Source organism: Diadema antillarum, unplaced genomic scaffold (assembly GCF_040938485.1).
Source record: "Diadema antillarum isolate AM-2024a unplaced genomic scaffold, OU_Dant_1.0 seq00000847_RagTag, whole genome shotgun sequence".
In the NCBI taxonomy this organism is placed as follows: Eukaryota; Metazoa; Echinodermata; class Echinoidea; order Diadematoida; family Diadematidae; genus Diadema; species Diadema antillarum.
In genome coordinates, this window is record NW_027271721.1 from 1,985,886 (window position 1) to 2,004,635 (window position 18,750).

At 39.0% G+C, this 18,750-nt stretch overlaps 1 long non-coding RNA gene across 1 annotated transcript in view; it reads right to left on the minus strand.

The window, feature by feature from the left end:
* Positions 1-18,750, minus strand: part of LOC139740333 (uncharacterized) — a 134,938-nt gene that overhangs the window by 48,584 nt on the left and 67,604 nt on the right. The window contains exon 3 of the long non-coding RNA XR_011711557.1: positions 11,595-11,726. This is a non-coding gene — a long non-coding RNA (uncharacterized lncRNA). The remainder of the gene's footprint in view (positions 1-11,594; positions 11,727-18,750) is intronic.

Sequence of the window (18,750 nt, forward strand, 5' to 3'; positions counted from 1 at the left end):
CTGCCGCTATGGTGTCCCCCTCTTCCTACCTGTCTTTCCCTGGTCTGCCAGTTCGCAGCCCTCCACTGTGGGGAATGTGTTATTTCAGCTTTAGCAGAAAACATTGATTTCGCCTGCAGGTTGCTAATCTAGATTGCATGGTAATCACAGTATTGGCATCCCGTCGCAGAGGTGGTCAATAAGTCCGATAATGAGAACAAAAATAGAATAATCCTAAACTACTTCACATCTTTTTTTTTTTCCTGTCTCTCTCTATCCCCATCTCTTTTTTCTGCAATACTATACCTCAAGAATCCTAAATCCACTGCCTCATTTTATTCCTTTCTGGTGCATTAGTGAGATGTTTTTCTGGTTTATCGGATTACTGCATTTCAATATCACGCAGCTCACAGGCCAATTTGCAAGGAAGAAAGCTCTTGTCACTCGGGGGATTTGAGATAAATTTGAACAGCCTGAAAAGAGTCTAAGTCTTCCGTACAAAAGCCATGCTGACCCAGCTGCAGCCTGACAGTAGTCTCAATTCAAGGCATTAAATCACAAGCTAGATTGATAAAATCACAGGATAAACTGAAAAAAATAAATAAATAGACAATGGATATGGATTTAGGTACATGAATATTACATTTATGAGACTTTCATTAATCTTTAATACAATAAATCCACAGGCTATTACTTATCCTGTGCCCTGAAAACAAGCTAGACATGCGCAACAGAACTTGATGTATTTGCGGCATGAGGAATTTGTCACCTTTTTAGCTTCATGTGGCAGAAGTTTCAAGGTTCTCCAGTCTGTCAGTTATGTGTTGTTTGAGTGTGAATATATAAGTGTGTGTGTGAGGGGGGCATTCCAGTGAGAGAGGAAAATAAACAATAATACCATGAATTCATGCTAATTAAAGTCTTCTTGTGAATTCTTTCAGATTCATAATGTCAACAGATAAAAAAATGCTCTTGAACACATCTCTACCTTCATTCCCTTATAAAGATAGCATTCATGTAAATCATTCTGGCACAAAATTCAAAAGAGAGCTTATGGCAAACATACAAAGGCAGAGGAATGAGAGTTCTACATCACACGAGAACACTGCCTTCCAGGGTATTTAAAGATTCAGATATATATTTCCTTGCAGACTTACAATTGTAGTGACTTTAAAATAATTTATTTCTCTCATGTATCTTTCCTTATTTCCAATCTGGTTTGCAAGCACTCATTGCAGCTACGTTAGGAAAGTCACAGACAAGCCCTCTGACTACATGTCAATATCAAGCTTCTGTTGATTTGGCTATGTATGCAATTTGATGATACCAGTAAACTGGTCAATTATGCCAAAAATAAACACATAGAATACATGTGTAACTTTTGTTATTGCATTGGCAGGTATAAGTAAGAGATTGGTTTACTAATATATTCACATCCTATGTAGGCCTACATCTTTAAGACAACGAATCGTAGAAGAATCAGAAGAGCTTCTTTGAATTTTGCCACACATTGTAACAACTAATAGGACCTATACTCAAAATGGATTCCAGATGCCGAAATGTACTGGATAGGCCTATTTACAGCCAGATGAACAGTTCATATTCCTTAAATTTTGATGCATATACCTGAAGTGGTGTAATGCCCCCCCCCCCCTCCCAAAAAAAAAAAAAAAAAAAAAAATCAAGTAAACATGCCTTATATAATCCAGAGACTTTTATTCCTGTAATCTCAACAAAAAATTATGCAAAGAAAAACAACAAAAGGATGTGACGGAAGAAAATAAAAGAGATAGATCTCTGGCTTGTTGTTTCTCAAAGGCTTGTTTGTACTTTTGAAAAACAGCAGCTTGAATTCTATGCTGCGACTCTGACCCGAGAATAAAAACAATACCACGTGACAACTGATCCCACACGAGTCAACGGGGAGGGGTTCCTCAGAGGGGACGAGTTTCACAATTGTTTCGCTTTATCCATCTGAACTGAGGAGATCCCCATCATGGCATTGTGGAGGAGTAACATCAACAAGTCTACCTGAACTTCTGTAGGTGGAAAGGGAAAAGAGCCAGTTTTGAAAGGGTTGCTGCGGAACGGGGTCACTTCAATACAAATCAAATCTCACCATTCCTCCTTCCAAAGTTCCACACATTGCTCCCAGCTCCCCCCTTGAATCCCCAAAGAATGTGCGAATTATTAACCCAATCCCATGGTTCTCACCCTTGACCCACCCCACTGATGGGGCAGGGGCGCACCCAGGTGCGAACTTTACAAAGACCGGTGATAATACCGTGGCAGACGCCCAGAGAAACTGTGACAAATGGAGTGGGGAAAATGGCAGGGATAAAAGCATGACTGGAATTTAGGGTGGGGCCGAGGAAAGTTGACCTCGGTTGAACTTATCATGAAAGCTGAGCCTGAAGAGAGCAGTTTGCACCCTGGCCAGGGACACTGGAATGCCTCAGTCTACCTGAATGCTATTTGCTATCAAGCCAGGTGCTTCATTTTTGTTTTGCTTTCTCCCAGTTCCTAGTTTCAGGATAGTTACCAATCCTCATCATACATTGATCTCTGAGAGGAAACTTTGGAAAGCACATATTATGATTTATTCATAGCACAGGCTGCTTTTGGCCAAAAAAAGCCACAAAGATGACCCTTTTATTTCACTGCCTTGTAGCACTGCCCTTTCTGTTGGTGGAACTTCTCTAGCATACATTATCAGCAAACATAGCATGCTTCAGGCAAACCTCTAGAAAGCTTTGTGACTGGCGCAGAATACCTTCATGAGAAAACAATACTGGAAAATTCATTATTAGTATGGTATTTGCTTTTTAGAAGAATGCAGATCATATCAGTAATCTCAAACACAAAACCCATGTGAAACGTGATGACAGGGTTTGGTACTGACATAGGAATTTCTGACTGTGAAGTGCTGTAACATTTTTTTGCCAGATAAAAGAACACGGCCAATAAATCTAATTATTTGGCCCTATAGTGGCACCTTTTTACAGCAAGAAGGTAACTTCACCCATTGAGGATGGACTGATTTTGCTACAACATGCATTTCCCATAGACACTTGCCCGAGTATACATCGTACTTGGGATTTGTCCTCAACAGGTTAACACCCTAATCTATCATCTAAAAACATCACAGACACAGAAATGCACACACAAAAAAAAACAAGAAAAACATATGAAGAAGAGCCTACGTCATCAGAATTCATACACCATTAACTCCCTTCTGATTCTGATCCGATAACACATCAAGTATTTCCGATACATACTCTGCCACGCACATTGCAAAACATCACTTTACATCTTAATGTTTTGTCGGCATTGGACAGAATATGCACGATAATGGGGTCTTCGTCATGTTTGCTTAGCATCCAATCTTCCAAGAGACAGCATGGAAGCCCCCCCCCCCCCCCCCCACTCCACCCATTTCACATACACAAGATTATAATCAACATTACCAGATGGCATCTAGTACTCATAACAGCTCATTGCTTTGTCATTACAACAGCACAAATGTCGATGGAGAAAAGGGCACTACAACTTTACGTCACCAAAGTAATGTTTGATGAGCCCTTGCATCCACTGGAAAAAGCACTATATAAATATCAACTATCATTACTATCAGAAGAGCATTAGTGAATTTCACGATGTGGCCATGCAGTGTTTACAACTGCATATTGGATACAGAGACTAGATGTCCTTATTGTGATTGTCATTCAATTATAGGTCAAGGAGGGCGGGAAGGCATGTCTGCAGATTCATGCTTGGTATCTTTGCTCTCTTTACTGGCTGAGAAGACAGCAACTCCCTAATATAAACCTCCTGCAATCCTGATCCTATGAAAGCTTTCTAAAATTGGAATCTCATGACAAGACTAGGTTCCTTGACCTTGAAATACCTCAAACTTGGAGTGACAGGCTTTATTATTTCCACTCATGCTTCAAATTGATATCTTTAAAGGGATCATATAGTTTTGGTTAAGACCTAATTTCAGGTTTCTAAAATTTTTTGGTGAGATAATGAGAAACCTCTTATGAAATATGAAAGAGCATGTAATTCTATGAGGAATTCAACATTCATTTGATGAAAATTGGTTTTGAAATGGCTGAGATATCCAAAAAAGAGCGATTCTAATAAAGTGTGGGACCCACACTTTATTACGATCACTTTGTTTTACTTTGTTTTTGGATTTTTCAGTCATTCCAAACCCAATTTTCATCAGATAATCTTTGAATTCCTCTTAAAATGGTATGCTCTGTACTATATCGTAGGTATTTTCTCAGTATCTCGCAAAAAGTTAAAAGCCCAATTCTCATCTCCACCAATACTGTACCATCCCTTTAAGCTTGTTCTGACTGCAGCATACAATGTACCATGACTTCAAAATTTGTTTGACTTTGACCCTTTTCCAATCGTATCATAATGAAAATCAAGACTGTTGTCAGTGCACTTCACAAAACTGCTCTGCTCTTTTTCCAACATAACGTCTAGGAGCTCTTGGCTCGTCACACTGCATGCTGCTAGGCAGTAATGTACTGTATATAATATAGCCTCAATGGCTAGCTGGAAACTTACAAATTAAATGTCACTTTTGGTCACAGGAAGTGAAGCAGAAATAAAGTGCAGGAAAGAAGTCATGGGACACAAATTTGCTAGTTTTCTGAGGTGAACATTCCTATGGAACGCTTGTTTGACAACTTGAACCACAAAGTCTGTAGTTTCCTAAAACTGCAATATTTGACTGCAAGAGTAAACAAGCTCTCATCATGAAGCAAATGACCCTCTGAAATTTTACAAGGTTTGATGTGTTTTGCCATTATTTACTATTCATCTCACGAGACTCAAGTATTTCATCAGAAACCATCAGATATACTGAATCCTCACTAATTTGCATCAGTACATTTCAGACGGCTACCCATCCCAACCTTGCAAAGAATCGCATTACCTAACAATGTCAAGCAACAAGTGACCATGACTGATATCTTCAAGATGGTTTCCATGACGACTGTTATCGGACTCCAAGATCGCCATCTCATCTATTTTTGCAAGGCAAATGAAATAGGTTTCAGTTTCAACTCCCACTATTGCACAAAAGAGAACAACAAACATGGACACTATGCATTTCAATTATGTTAATGAAAAATATATTTCATCTTCTTCAAATATCTTTTCAAAATACGTTTTCCCCAACAGCCATCATAATCTAATTTCCAAGAAGTTTTGGTCAGTTCCTAAGGCTGAAAATTGATAATTCACAAAAATTGTTATCTTCGGTAGTTCCATTAAACATCAAGATAATTTCAAAAATTTATAATGATAACAATACCTCCCTATTGCACTAAGGAATTCATCAAAGAGTAGATGGTTCCTTTCTATTCTTATGCGCTTTAGCTGTAATACAGAAAAAGACATGAGCAGCTTGTCACACAGTTGTGAAGAAGAAAAAAGAAACACTTTTTTTTTTTGGGGGGGGGGTTTACAGGGTCAAGGAGGAAAAGCATCTTAACCCTCCTGTGGCTAGAGGAGGATCATAATGTGCATAGAGCAATGTAAACTTTGAGACAGTAGCCGCGAGGGGGTTAAATGGAACCTTGATGGTCAATGACAGATGCAAGCTTGCTACCTTGTCTGCTGCCCTCATACACCTGTCCCATCTCCTCTGTAGCCTGTCGGAATTGACTGGCTTTGACACTGTGCATACTGGAGGCAACAGTTCACACATAAACATAGCTAATCACATTGAAATTTGCTTCACATTTTTCTGTGCAAACAATGCAGAAATTCAGTGTGTTTTGAGGGACTTTTTACAATTACATTTAAATTCAAGACACAAAGAACATTCAGTCTTCAGCTCTGTAACACTGCTTTGACATTAATATTGGCCATAGACACTTGTAATTTGTGTGAAGGGATTAGTGCCCAGGTCATAACCATGGTTCATAAATGACTTGTGAGCACAGTACCATTCTAGTTCATCTAAAATTCTGAACATCTACAATGCTGCCAGACGAAGCATCAATGAAATTCAACAAGAAGTATTTTGTTAACTCCAACTTTTGAGGTATGGACATCATGCTTAATTTCAAACATGGCTACAAAGCAGGTATGCCTTTGATTTAAAATCCCAGACCTTCCACATATTTTACACAACGATTAAGTAATTCACCTATTTATAATTCATTATGTAGGCCTATATTATTATACAGACTTAATGAGTATGGCTTTCACTCTGTGTATATGTGTGTACAAATTTGCTTTTAATTCATGGTTAATGTAATGCAAAATGACATCGAGCAAGTACAACTGATATAGGTCCTACATGTATTTCAAAATTTGTATGACCATATTGTGCAATGACCTGAAATTGTTAATTTTCTGATAATAAGCAATATTGTGCATTTGTAAAATTCAAACCAACTTTTGTAAATTAAATATTTTCTACTTGGTTCAGGTCAAGGGTAATAATGATCATGGCTCTATTATTTACAAATTAATGCAAACTTCACAAGCTCTCAATCACCAATTTCAATTTTCAAGTTCCTCTGAAATGAATCAATAGCATATCACTCTTTCTGCCTCCCCTCAACAAAATATTCAATACCACGTCCTTTTCTTTAAATGACTAAATTTGCAGAGTGAAACACAATGATTGGTCCATTAAACCTGAGGGAATTACCTCATGGAGCGCCAATTCCATACAGAAGATGCGTAGGAGCAGAAAATATGATGTGGGTCAAAGCGATTGATAATGTATCAAAAGCAATAATCAGGGTAGGATTTGTATACTCTATGCCCTTCACTGCAGACGAGCTCATACACTCAAACAGCCAGATAATGAAATCTAATACCAGTGTGTTACAGAGGCTTCACACTCGATTAAAAGAAAGAAGAAATTGTTTGTAATCCCATTTCTGAAAAGCATGTTTAGAGCTATGCTGTATCTAAGCAGTGAAACGCATCCCCATACTGGCAGCTTACTTAAATAAAAAGAGATATTGGACAAATATGATTATAAGAAACATGACTGGGAGAAACACATGATTCATATGATTTATTTGCCAATGTGAAAGGGCTCTCAGGCTCAGATAAAGCATACCACAAACATCTAATGTATCTTTCTGCTGCTTAGAGCAGTAATGTACCCCCTCCCCCTCCATGAATTAAGATCACACTACTTCAGTATAGATGTTTAAATCTCAGCACAAGACAAAAGAAGTTGTTTTGATTTGATGGTAATAGGCCATCCATGATACACAATCAATTTTTGTGTAAGGGTAAAACAATAGTATAAACTAGTACTGTAAGTCCTGATAACAGTATACAATCATGAAGAATGAAAAATTGTCTCCACCGCAATACTTTTAAACAGACAACTATAGCAATTGATATGGTATATAGGCTGGTACAAGTAATAGTGCAAGGGTGTGGTGGGATATTTGAGCATAATGGTGATGCTATTGAAACTGTCAAAAGGATTTTAATATTTTTTAATATCTTTTTGCAAAAAAAAACTCAGATTTTTCTGTCACTGTATTAAGGTTAGATCAGCTATGAAAAACCTTAGATTAGATTTGACTAGCAATACAAGAGCAAGAAAATAAAGGTTATTTAATCACTCATACACTCTTACACAAACATACAAACTCTCTTTCTCTCTCACACACACACAATATCTAACACACATGCAGGGAATCCTTGACAATTTATATTCAGAGCGAGGAAAACATGATGTAACAGCACCCACAAATGATGGATGAGGAGTTCGCAGGAGGAGCATCTTTTGGCCATTATGTATGCAGACACAAAGCACAAGTTACAGGCTCCAACCCTGATCCCTATTCAGCGCGAATTCACAGAACTTGCACAAACTCATAATATCCTTCAGAGATGATGTCATATGAGACTCCGCAAATTTTTTTTCCCCACATATATTCAAGGCAGATTTTACTACAAAAAAGGTTATGCACAAACCTTAAACACACACAGCAATCTAACTGAAGGAAAGCTGAGTGCTTTTTTTTTCTGGTTCCTTCAAAGCGTTGCCTCTTTCACGGTGAGCAATCAAGATGCAAATGTGACGTGTTTAACAGGCCCTTGTCCAAAAGACTTCAATTAGCCAGGTCGATGTGATATCAATAAACTCCATCACGTGCTTGAAATCTCACCAACTCTCTCCATCAATGTCAACCTTGGCGATAACCCCTGAGAATGTAGCATCCAAAAATGCTTGAGTAAACACGGCACAATCGTTAGTCTAACATGGCCTAGCCTTTCCAAACTAGTCGGGGCTTAGAGTACAGGGAGAAAGTGGCAAAGCGAGGCAATAAAAGTAGATAATTCCATTAAGAAGGGAAAATGACAGTGTGTTCTCAGTTTTTCCCATGACAGTCAACATTGCAGTTGTTTACATTCTATGTGAATGTTATGTGTATCACAGACATTATATGGAGTTAAAAGGTAATACAAAAAAAAAAAATGAGATAATGACACCCTCTCCATGAACAAAGCTAATCTTTGTAATAGCACCATAAGAACAGTTTGGCACATGCTTTTGATCTTAATGTGTTTCCTTCTTGGTCCATGTTTTGTTTGTTTTTGTGTTGTTGGTTTATTTGGTTTTTTTAGACTCATCAGCTTAAAAGAAATCAGAAAAATAGACAATTTTGCAACATGAGCTGAGATCATAGAGAGGAGAAATAATACATGGGTCTCTTAATACCGCACTATATCAATGTCATGTCCCTAATCCCAGATTTTCAGCTCATGTGCTATGTGAAACTCTAAAATGTCAATCCTAATTTCATGTCCAGATCAAATTTCGTTGAATGATTCCCAACTTGAATGACGATAGCACAAATCCAAAACTGTGACAGAAACCTCAGTCCCCTGTTCATCACTTGTGCAAACGTATTATTCTACATATATGTCTATGAAACAGCATACACAGATACTGAAGCTCTACCTCAACTTCATTGTCACAAAGCAGTGGCATTTAAAGATGTGAACACTTTATACATTTGTCCATCCAAGATCTTACACTGGAAAAATATGTGTCTAATCAAGATCTTAAGCAAAGTAGATAAAACAAACTGGTCTATAACATTTTAGTAAGTTTGATTAGTTTAGTGAAACATACACATATATTTCAAGATATCAACACTTAATGTTATCCCTTTTCCTCTTCATTTCACTTCTTTCGAGTCAGAAACTTTCCACAATGCCCAAAAGCTAACGTGACTGATGACATTAGGCAAGGTGAATAAACACAAAATTTTCCTATAGTGGAGCACCTCAATTTGTGTGCATCTTACCCAGGACTTCAGGGAAAGGAGAAACTGAGAAGTTGGAAAATATAAACAATAAATTTGCATATCACTGCTTAAAGTTGTTGATGTGATATCTACAACTTTCTTGTTATGCTGCTATGATAGTTGACTCACTGGATGAGGTAAAAAAGTTACCAAATTTGCTATTTGAGGGAGGACAATTTTTCAAAACTCTGCTGGACATTTTTTTTAGTATTATTATCATAAAACATACCATTGAAATTCTGTCTTCGTGCATACCCCCACAATGAAGGAGCAGTACTGTAAAATGGTGACCATTGTCAATATCTACATAGTACTTTTTGAAGAATCGCTGAACGGTGACACATGATTAAGGATTTAATTTACCCAAGAATCTAGCTTGGTTACTTTAGATTACCTCCTCTATATTATTGCTGTTTTGTTTTCTTCACTAACAGATGTCCTTGCAAATTCTAAGGCCTCTACAATTTGGCACTGGAATGTAGCTATTTGCATCTTTTTCCCCCGTGCTTGCATGATGCGCATACATTGACTCGAGTCTGTGAAATGCAATCTAAATTTCATATGTTCTGCGTCCAGCGTGTATCCATGATGGGAAATCAGAAAAGCGTTGCCGTGTATCACCAGCCATAGGGATCACTCCCCGTGTATAGAGTTACTCAACAGCGGGATGATGTCTCCTGTAATATTGATCTGTAGTCTTTTCCCCCTCTTATCTTGGCAGCTTACAAGACTTCCAGCCAGGATTTTTCCACAAGGAGAGGAGGATGCTCCTTTTTTTTTCCTCCTCGAGACGCGTCATCTCGTGGGCAACAGGGCCAACATCATCATCTTATTCTCTATCTTTAATGACATGCCTTTCAATTATCCACAAACGCGCCTAGTCGATCTCCTTGGGGTTTTATAGCACCTTACAGTTCTGTTTGCTTTCAGTATTCTTCTATTTCTTCACTTCTTTAATTCGCCATTACCTATCTTTATCATCCACTAAACAAAAACGTATGGTGCTTACTGCACGTCGTAAAGCGTTTGATTATCACAACTCGCACACATTAAAGTGGAGGCCATGAAGCTTTTGATTATCCAAACTACAAACCAATCAATATCCGCAGCAGCTGTGTTCCTCGCCACTACACGCTATCTTCCTTCAGCATTTTAAGAGCTTTCCCCGCTGTTTTATCTCAAATACCAACTTTTCGGGGGTAGAAAGAATCAATAGATTTCTGACATTCTCGGGAGCGTATAAAACCACTATGTTAATTCTCTCTCTCACCTCCGTTTTGCTTGAAGCTTCAATCCACTTCACCACGTCCACCATCACTTCTCTTATCATATGCTGATGAAATTGCCATTCAAAGGGTTGCGTGAAATACAACCAACTTGGCTCACAAAAACCATCAAATTTCCCCCAAAATTGCTCGACCAGACACATGTGGCTTTGACAAATTAGTTCTTCTTTTACTTTCGTTGTTTCGAGGATTATAGTTCCATTTAAGCAATGTGAACAACAACCTTACCTCATTTGCTCATTGTCACGTCAAATCATGAATGTCATGTGGTAGAGATTGTTGTTTGTAAAAACTGACATACACCTGCCACTTGCTAGAAGGCTGCACCACTTTCATTCACATCTTCCTACGTCCTTGACTGTAGCAATTATTTACATATTGATACACATTATTTGTGCCATTACGGGCATTCACAGTGGCGGTGAAATACTGCAGTATGTGGTAATTTGTGAAATGAATGAAAATATACCACAAAGTATACCACAAAGTACACCACAAAGCACATGCCAAAATGCCATGGTATTTAGGGCGGTAATTCAAACTTTGCATGAGATATCCATGTGAGCTTTGTGTGTGAATCGCGCAGCATAATACCACCGATTCCTACACTGGTGTATTCTCACCTGACCTGACATACTTTTTCCCGTGGGAGATACGCCCATGCGCAGTGCTTATTACAAATACCATGGTGTTTCACGACTGAGAACAGTACTCAGTGATTGGATTTACCACATTTTCTATTACAACGGTATTTTGCTAATGAGACTGGTGCAAACGAATTACCATGGTATTTAATCCCATGGTATTTCAAATGTGAATTCACCTAATAATGCCTCCCGAAGTGCACCAAATTTGGTACCAAAATAATGCTTTGTGTCATTCTGAGCCCTGGAGAGGAAAGTGGCTGAGACAGGTAGGGAACATAATAACACCCAGACAGGGGTGCTGCTCATCACCTGTCCGCACCCCCTTGACACAGATAAAGTGGGGGGAAGGGTGAGGACCTCACCTTATTTCCTTCCTGGAGGAGCACTCTTCAGTTCCACGGACTGGGCATGGACATCTGCCTTGCTGACAATGGCACTGACTCGACCGGAGCCAAGCCTGATTTCTCAGTGGTCATCAAGTTGGGGCAAATTTCCTGCCAGGGGTGAGAAGACAAAGAGAACTTTAGGGAGTCACCTTAATAGGATGGAGGTAATTTTGGATGAAGATCCCTCAAGAGGGAATTGTTGAAGAACACCACGAGTAAAACAAAAGAGCAGAGACATTACCAGCAACTGCAGGATGGCTACTCTATTGATATAATACCAACCTTCAAAGTTAGCTGCCCCTGTATACCAAGCCATGTGGAAGTTCTTTAACATGAATAGATTCATACTAGATAAGAAATGACCGCATGTCACAAGTCAAAATAATGAGCTCTTAATCATATTGTAGGTGTGGAAGAAGATGAGATTTCATAGGCATGCATGGATAAGTTATTCCTTACGTAGGAGAACTGGATACATGAATAATGTGAGTGTGTGCACTGCATGTTTGCATTGAGAGTGGTCGACAACAGCTTCCACCAATTATCACTTACAGTGCTGTGCTTTCTGTATTTTACCCCCCCCCCCCACATACTTCCAGCAAGTGTCATATGTATCAGAAGGAGCTCCCTGGTGGCCGCAATAAGATGAACAGTCCGCCGTGCATGCAAGGTATCCACCGACATCTCCTAGGCTCACTTTCCCCTTTTCTCTCTCCCTTGCTTTTCGCTCCCTCCCTCTCTCTCTCAGTCGACCAGGACTTGCCGACTTTATGCTGTTCACGTCTTGCTGTGAGGAGTGTGATACGGGATGGTAAGACACAGGAGGAGCAGCAAACACGCCTGCATTATTTATCTTTCTCCGCTGGCAGCTGCACCTCCAACAGAGTCTTCATGGGAAAGATGGGGAACTAGTCTTCATTTTCCATGGACATTTCTTCTGTAGTTGAAACCTTCAGCAAGAAATGGTTTTCTTCCCACTTTCCCCTCTCCATATGTCTTATGTCATTTTCATTCACCCCAATTTTTCAATCTCTCCTTCTCTCCCTCTCCCTCTCTTCTCTCTCTCTCTATCTTCCTTGTCATAAATGTTCATATCCATTATTTCAACATTCAAATTACCATTGGGCTTGATATGTATAGTCACCTAGTTCTACCACTACTGCATTCACATTGGCCACAAGTTGCTCACCAATTCTGGAGCAGATACACAACTTATCTGTGACTTGTGCATGATGGCTGTTGATGTGAACACTTGCATCATGTCTACAGTGTAGATATAAGATGGTATTGTGGCAAGTCTATGGATTTAGGGGATATTCTTAGCACTTAAAAAAATACAGTGTAAAATGATTTGGGAAAGAGTAAGAAAGTGCTTTCCTCGCAACATAATTAACGGCCATACAATCAATGAACAAAGAAAATGGCTGCAGCTTTTCATCCGTAGATTAAAAAAAAACAACTTAATAGCAAATAATAAAGAAGAGCTTTATGCGCAACATCACGGTTTCATGTCATTTTTTTTTCTTTTTTAAAAAAATGATCAGTGACAGCGGGCATCAATGACGAAAGAACATCTATCTAGAAACCCTGAAAGTATCAAAAGAAGTTTTAATCTTTCACCTCAGATATCAAATATGGAAAAAAAATGAAAGGATTTGACATTTTGTCAGCCTGCGTCTGTTCTTTTCTGCTTGAATGTATTCTGTTCCACCTACACCCTTACCACTTACTGATCTCTCTACTGACCTGAGCTGACTAACCCTCCAATTCTCAAAGGCTGGGAAAGCTAATATCAACTCTGACACTACTCATTAGGGCCCTTAATCAAGGGCAAATTGAGTAGGAATTGTAGCGTACTTTCTCTAATCTTGAACATGTACACAACGATTTGACTCATCCTCTTCTTGTGCAGAGATATCTTTGACCGGTGCATTCAGACCTGAGTGACCCCAAGTCTGCCGAGAAGCCACGGTCAAACGAAAAATGTGACCACAGGCTCTGACGCAATGATCTTTAATGTGCTGATGGATCAAAAGGAAAGTTTGTGCAAATTTGAGCAGGACCATACACATATACAACTGATAAGGACGACAAATCATGTTGTATAGTTATATCGGCAATGCAGACAAACTTACAGCAGCAGTGCTTGTGTACTGCTGAACTCCATCATCTGTCTGTGGAGAGCTTGAATCATTGTCAGTAAAATGTACCTTTAAAACAAGCTAGATCTGATATCTTTACCCTTAAATTACATGTTTAACCCTCATAAACAAGCCTTTTTGGATGAATGTGGAATAATAAACAAGCAGAGCTGCCTTTCTTTCTCAGACATTCCAATGTCATTCAAGTCAAAGTAAATTTGTATCAAAAGAGCTGCATATGTATCAGTAGTTGCGTTCAGACGGTGATCCTTAACCTCGAGGATAAGCTAACTTCGAGGATAAGCTCTATGGGGAGCCAAGTGAGGCAGGGTCTATTTCATTATGAATTAAGTCATTTCGTAACGAAATCAAACGTGTGACACTTGGTGCCCCATAGAGCTTATCCTCGAGGTTAAAGATCACTGTCTGAACATAACTAGTTTCAGTCCTCATGGTCGATTGTACATTCCTCACATACTATTGATACAGTGGGCTAGAATTATCATGGCCTAAACTGTATGGACTCATTAGTAGGAATGTACACAAAGGATAATTACTAAGCTAATTCATCACGATGATTTGATAGTTTATGACATCATCCAGATATTTATCATACGAAAATTTCTTGTTCGAATCCTGCATGAACATTTCAGAATACTTTCAATAAGTTGTGTTTTGTTGTTTGTTTGGTTTTTTTTTTTTTTTTGTCATGGTTCTCCCCTAATATGCTGCAGCTTGACAGCTAGTTTCATGCTGGTAATGGAATTAATGTTCATGAAATTAATCAGACAAATTAAATGTAGCTTTCTGTAAAAATTATTTGGTTCTGTTTGTCCAAAATGTCTATGCCCTGTTTGTCTTTATAATATCAAAGATATACATTAAGCATCAAATGTTACTTTCATCATTGCAGATTACAGATCAACCTTGCACATGAATTATCTCTGACATTATCAGCTATATTTCCCTTTTAAATGCAGGCGTACATTAAGTCATGGCTGCTGCCTTGCATCCAACCAGCAATCCGACATTTTCAGGTCGAAATATACCTAATTGTATTATGAAGATAAACAAACAGCTGATCATTGTTGGAGGAGGGAGGGGCCCAGATGAGTGGGGATGTCACATAATGTTTTTAAAGGGACTGTACAGTATTGGTTGAGGTGGGGATTCATGTTTTGAACATTCCTAAGTGAGATAATGAGCAACCTTTTATGAAATATGAAAGAGCATGTAATTTTAAGAAGGATTCAATGTTTATTTGATGAAAATTGGTTTTCAAATGGCTGCGATATCCAAAAAAGTAATAATAATAAAAGGCGACAGGCCACGCCTTTTATTAGGATCTCTTTGTTTCACCTTGTTTTTGGATATCTCAGCCATTTCAAAATCGATTTTCATCGAATAAACATTTGATACCCCTTAGAATTGCATGCTCTTTGACATCTCATAGAGTGGTTTCCGAATATCTCGCAAAACGTTAAAAGCTAAATCCTCACCTCGACCAGAACTGTACACACCCTTTAAAATCCTGAGGCGCACTGCAGCACTTGGCTCATTTTAGTTGGTTTGAAACAGCCATCCTACTAATGATATATACTGTAAAAGTGGATATTTTCGCGCGACTTATTTTTCGCGCTTGGCCGGGTAAGATCAGTTTCGCGTGTTTTTAATTCCGCGTAATCAAGACATCAAGTACAGGAACATATGGCAAGCAAAAGCATTTGCATGCTTTTATTTTTGCGCTAGTTTCTGGTTGCGCGAAATGCACGAAAATTTCAACACCATGAATATTTCCACTTTTACACTACATGTGCCTCAAATAGGAATTGGACAGGATAAAGAAGCATTTTAAAGTTTGAACACCTGAATGCGCATTTCATATGCTGGGCATACCTGTCAACCATGAAATTTAGTAAATATGAATAAATTGGATTTTTTTTTTTTTGCAAAAAAAAAAAAATCTATTCTTTTTAATCATCCATCTTCCATACACCCTTATTAGTAGGTGTTAAAAAAGTAGGACCACAGGGAGTGAATGAAGTTTCTTCTTTCCAAAGAAACAGGAACATTCCTATTGAATGTGAAAAGTTGCAGGTACGGTTGAGTAACATACCTGAGTGTACAAACAAGCATTTGTAGATTGATATGAAACACTCAATTCACCAAAAGTACCTGCCTTTACACATCCTTTACACATCATCCATGATTCTGTGGTCAGTTCTCATCTATAATGTCAGTTGCTAACAGGAAGGAAAGCTACTGTAAAATGAGGAATGTTCGTGTGCATTATAATTTCGTGAATTTCGCGAGAGCCAAGATTCGTGAAATTAAAATGCATGCAAAAGTTCTTGTCTACACCATATGCATTGAATGTTAGCTCCAGGCAACTCATGAAAATGTCATGCCGCGAAAAAGACCATCGGCTCCAATTCGCGAAAATTTCATGCCATGAAAATATTGTGCTTTACAGTATGTGCAAAGATGGCCTTACCTCCATGACAATTCTGACATAGATTACACCAGATAAGGACTTAAGAATGCTGGTCAGAAATTGAAATTAGAATCTGCATTGTTGGTTGCACAATAAGCCTTGGTATAATCCATCACTCCATATTATTTACATCACTGTGTAATTTACCTGAATATATAAGTATCAGGTGATTCAACATCTTTTTACTCAAAGGTTAAAATGTCACGAAAGCATAAGTGTACAAATAAAGTAGACTGCACATCAAAAGACGTAGCTTTCCACTGCACCTTATCAATAGATGTATCTATGTTTATACATGTGCATACCGTATGTAGAGAGAGAGAGAGAAATGAAATAGAAATCAATATTTCGACAAGGGCAGGGTAAATGTGTGAAATGCATTGGGCTGTTGATGTTATATATTCACCACATGGCATACCACAGATCATATTCATCATGTGTGATGGCCTAGAGTTTAAGATCATCTACACACGATGAGTGAGCTACATATATTACTACTCATAGCCGCCTATCAGAGATGACTGAAGTCAAATAGAAAATATCACAATGAAATTCCAAACACTGGGAGCTAAATCAGTGTATGAGGGAGAAGATTAATGATAGATAGGTATGGTGGGAGATTAAATGTCATTCATTACGCGAACACATTGGGACGATCTGCCCAAAAGCGAAATTTGCCCGTACAGTGTGTCTAATCCTAATAACGAATGATCAACGGCTCAACACGATCCACGTCAACAATTCATCGTGATTTGTGGAGACAGTCGCAGGGGTTGGCTTTCAGCTCAAATGAATTCGTCCCCCATACCAACAGAGCCACTGTCCTGGGTAACAATTAAAAGCCAACTGTGTTTGACGCATTTAATGAGGCTCATTATGCATGGCATTGAGTTCTAATATCCAGACTATCTCGCATCGAATCTGGACTGCATCTTTTTTTTTCCCACCTCACATCTCCTCCTGGTACCCTGCTACATTTAGCAATCAACAGGCAGTGAACGCCGCTCATCACGACACGTCCATCCCGACGACGTAAGTGCCAAACAAGGTCGTGCTCGGTGCGGCCAATCGCATAATTAATGTTCAATCGTTCATCACACGCCACAGAAGAAAATGAGGATGGGGGGAGAGAAAGAATGGAAGAATGGATGCATGTGTGTGTGTGTGTGGGTGTGGGTGTGGGTGTGTGTGTGTGTGGGATCAGGGACGACATCATTTCCTGGAGGCCATTACACAATCTTCTCTGACCGTCATCACCACACGGCTATTTACATGCCTCCGCTCAAACTGGCCATTATGACCCACTAAACAGCGCGCAATAAAAAGTGGGCAAATATTGGAGCATGGAAGGATTAATTATACGGACTTAATTAATTGTCATGGAATCGGAGATGCAGTAAGAATTATGCAAAGCCTGAGTACATATCTGGGTCCATCACTGAGACTCCGCTGAGTCAATGTACATAGAGAGTGAGATGGCAAGGGGAATCAATAGATTCGGACAACGGCTTAACACCCTTTATGGGACGGCAGAATTTGAAGATGGTGATCCTGTGTGAAATATGCTGCATTTGTCCATCTGTGTGTACTGAATGCTCCGTCTTGGTGTTTCCTTAATCAATTCATCCCCCCCCCCCTTCCATGTTTGCCAATTATTGGATCCCAAGCTATAAAATGCAAATAAGAATTTATGGTTGCAGTTTACAAGGGCCCATTACACTACCTACTGCACTTTTAGAGGCTTAGGCAAAATTCTGCGAGTCGCGAGGGATGTAGTACGGTGCGAGCCGATCGAGAGACCAGTCTCGGCTTGATAGAAAGCCTGTCTGAGACTGCCGAGAGCAAAGGGTGAGAAGTGATAAATATGTGGCAAGTTTGACACACGCGCTTCACCCGAGCCGTTTCAATTTAAACAAATATCAATTTCACCCGAAGAAAACGGATTGCAGGACGTACTGCTGCAATTAAGACAGAAACTGTGAGGACTCTTTCTTCACCTCCATCATTATAAATGCATCCACACTCCTTTGTGTACTGTTTGGTCACAGTACCCCAATACACTGAGGCATGGGGGGGGGGGGCTCCTTTAAGCAGGTCGACAGCTATTGGTCTAATACTGCAATGCAAGATTCTTCTTCTTCTCTTTTTAAATTAGTAACAAGAGACAGTTTTACCTTTGGGAAGAAAGCACTCCTGATGTAATTCTTTATCCCTAGTACATTTAGTTGTCAGTTATTTTAAGTAAGTAAATTCTTGTCATCATGTATTTATGTAGCCATGGCAACATAGTTCTTTGAACTCTACCAAAACTCCTGTGATCAAGTTCTTAACCTCACCCGATTCCAACTACTGTCTAATTGTATACTTCATGTGAAACACTCTTGTCTCCAGGTTTGTTTCTTTTGTTTGTTTGTTTTTCTCACAGTATAACTGAAATATTTGGTGTAGCACACACACACAAAAAAGCATTATAATGTTGCATGATGCCATGAGAAAG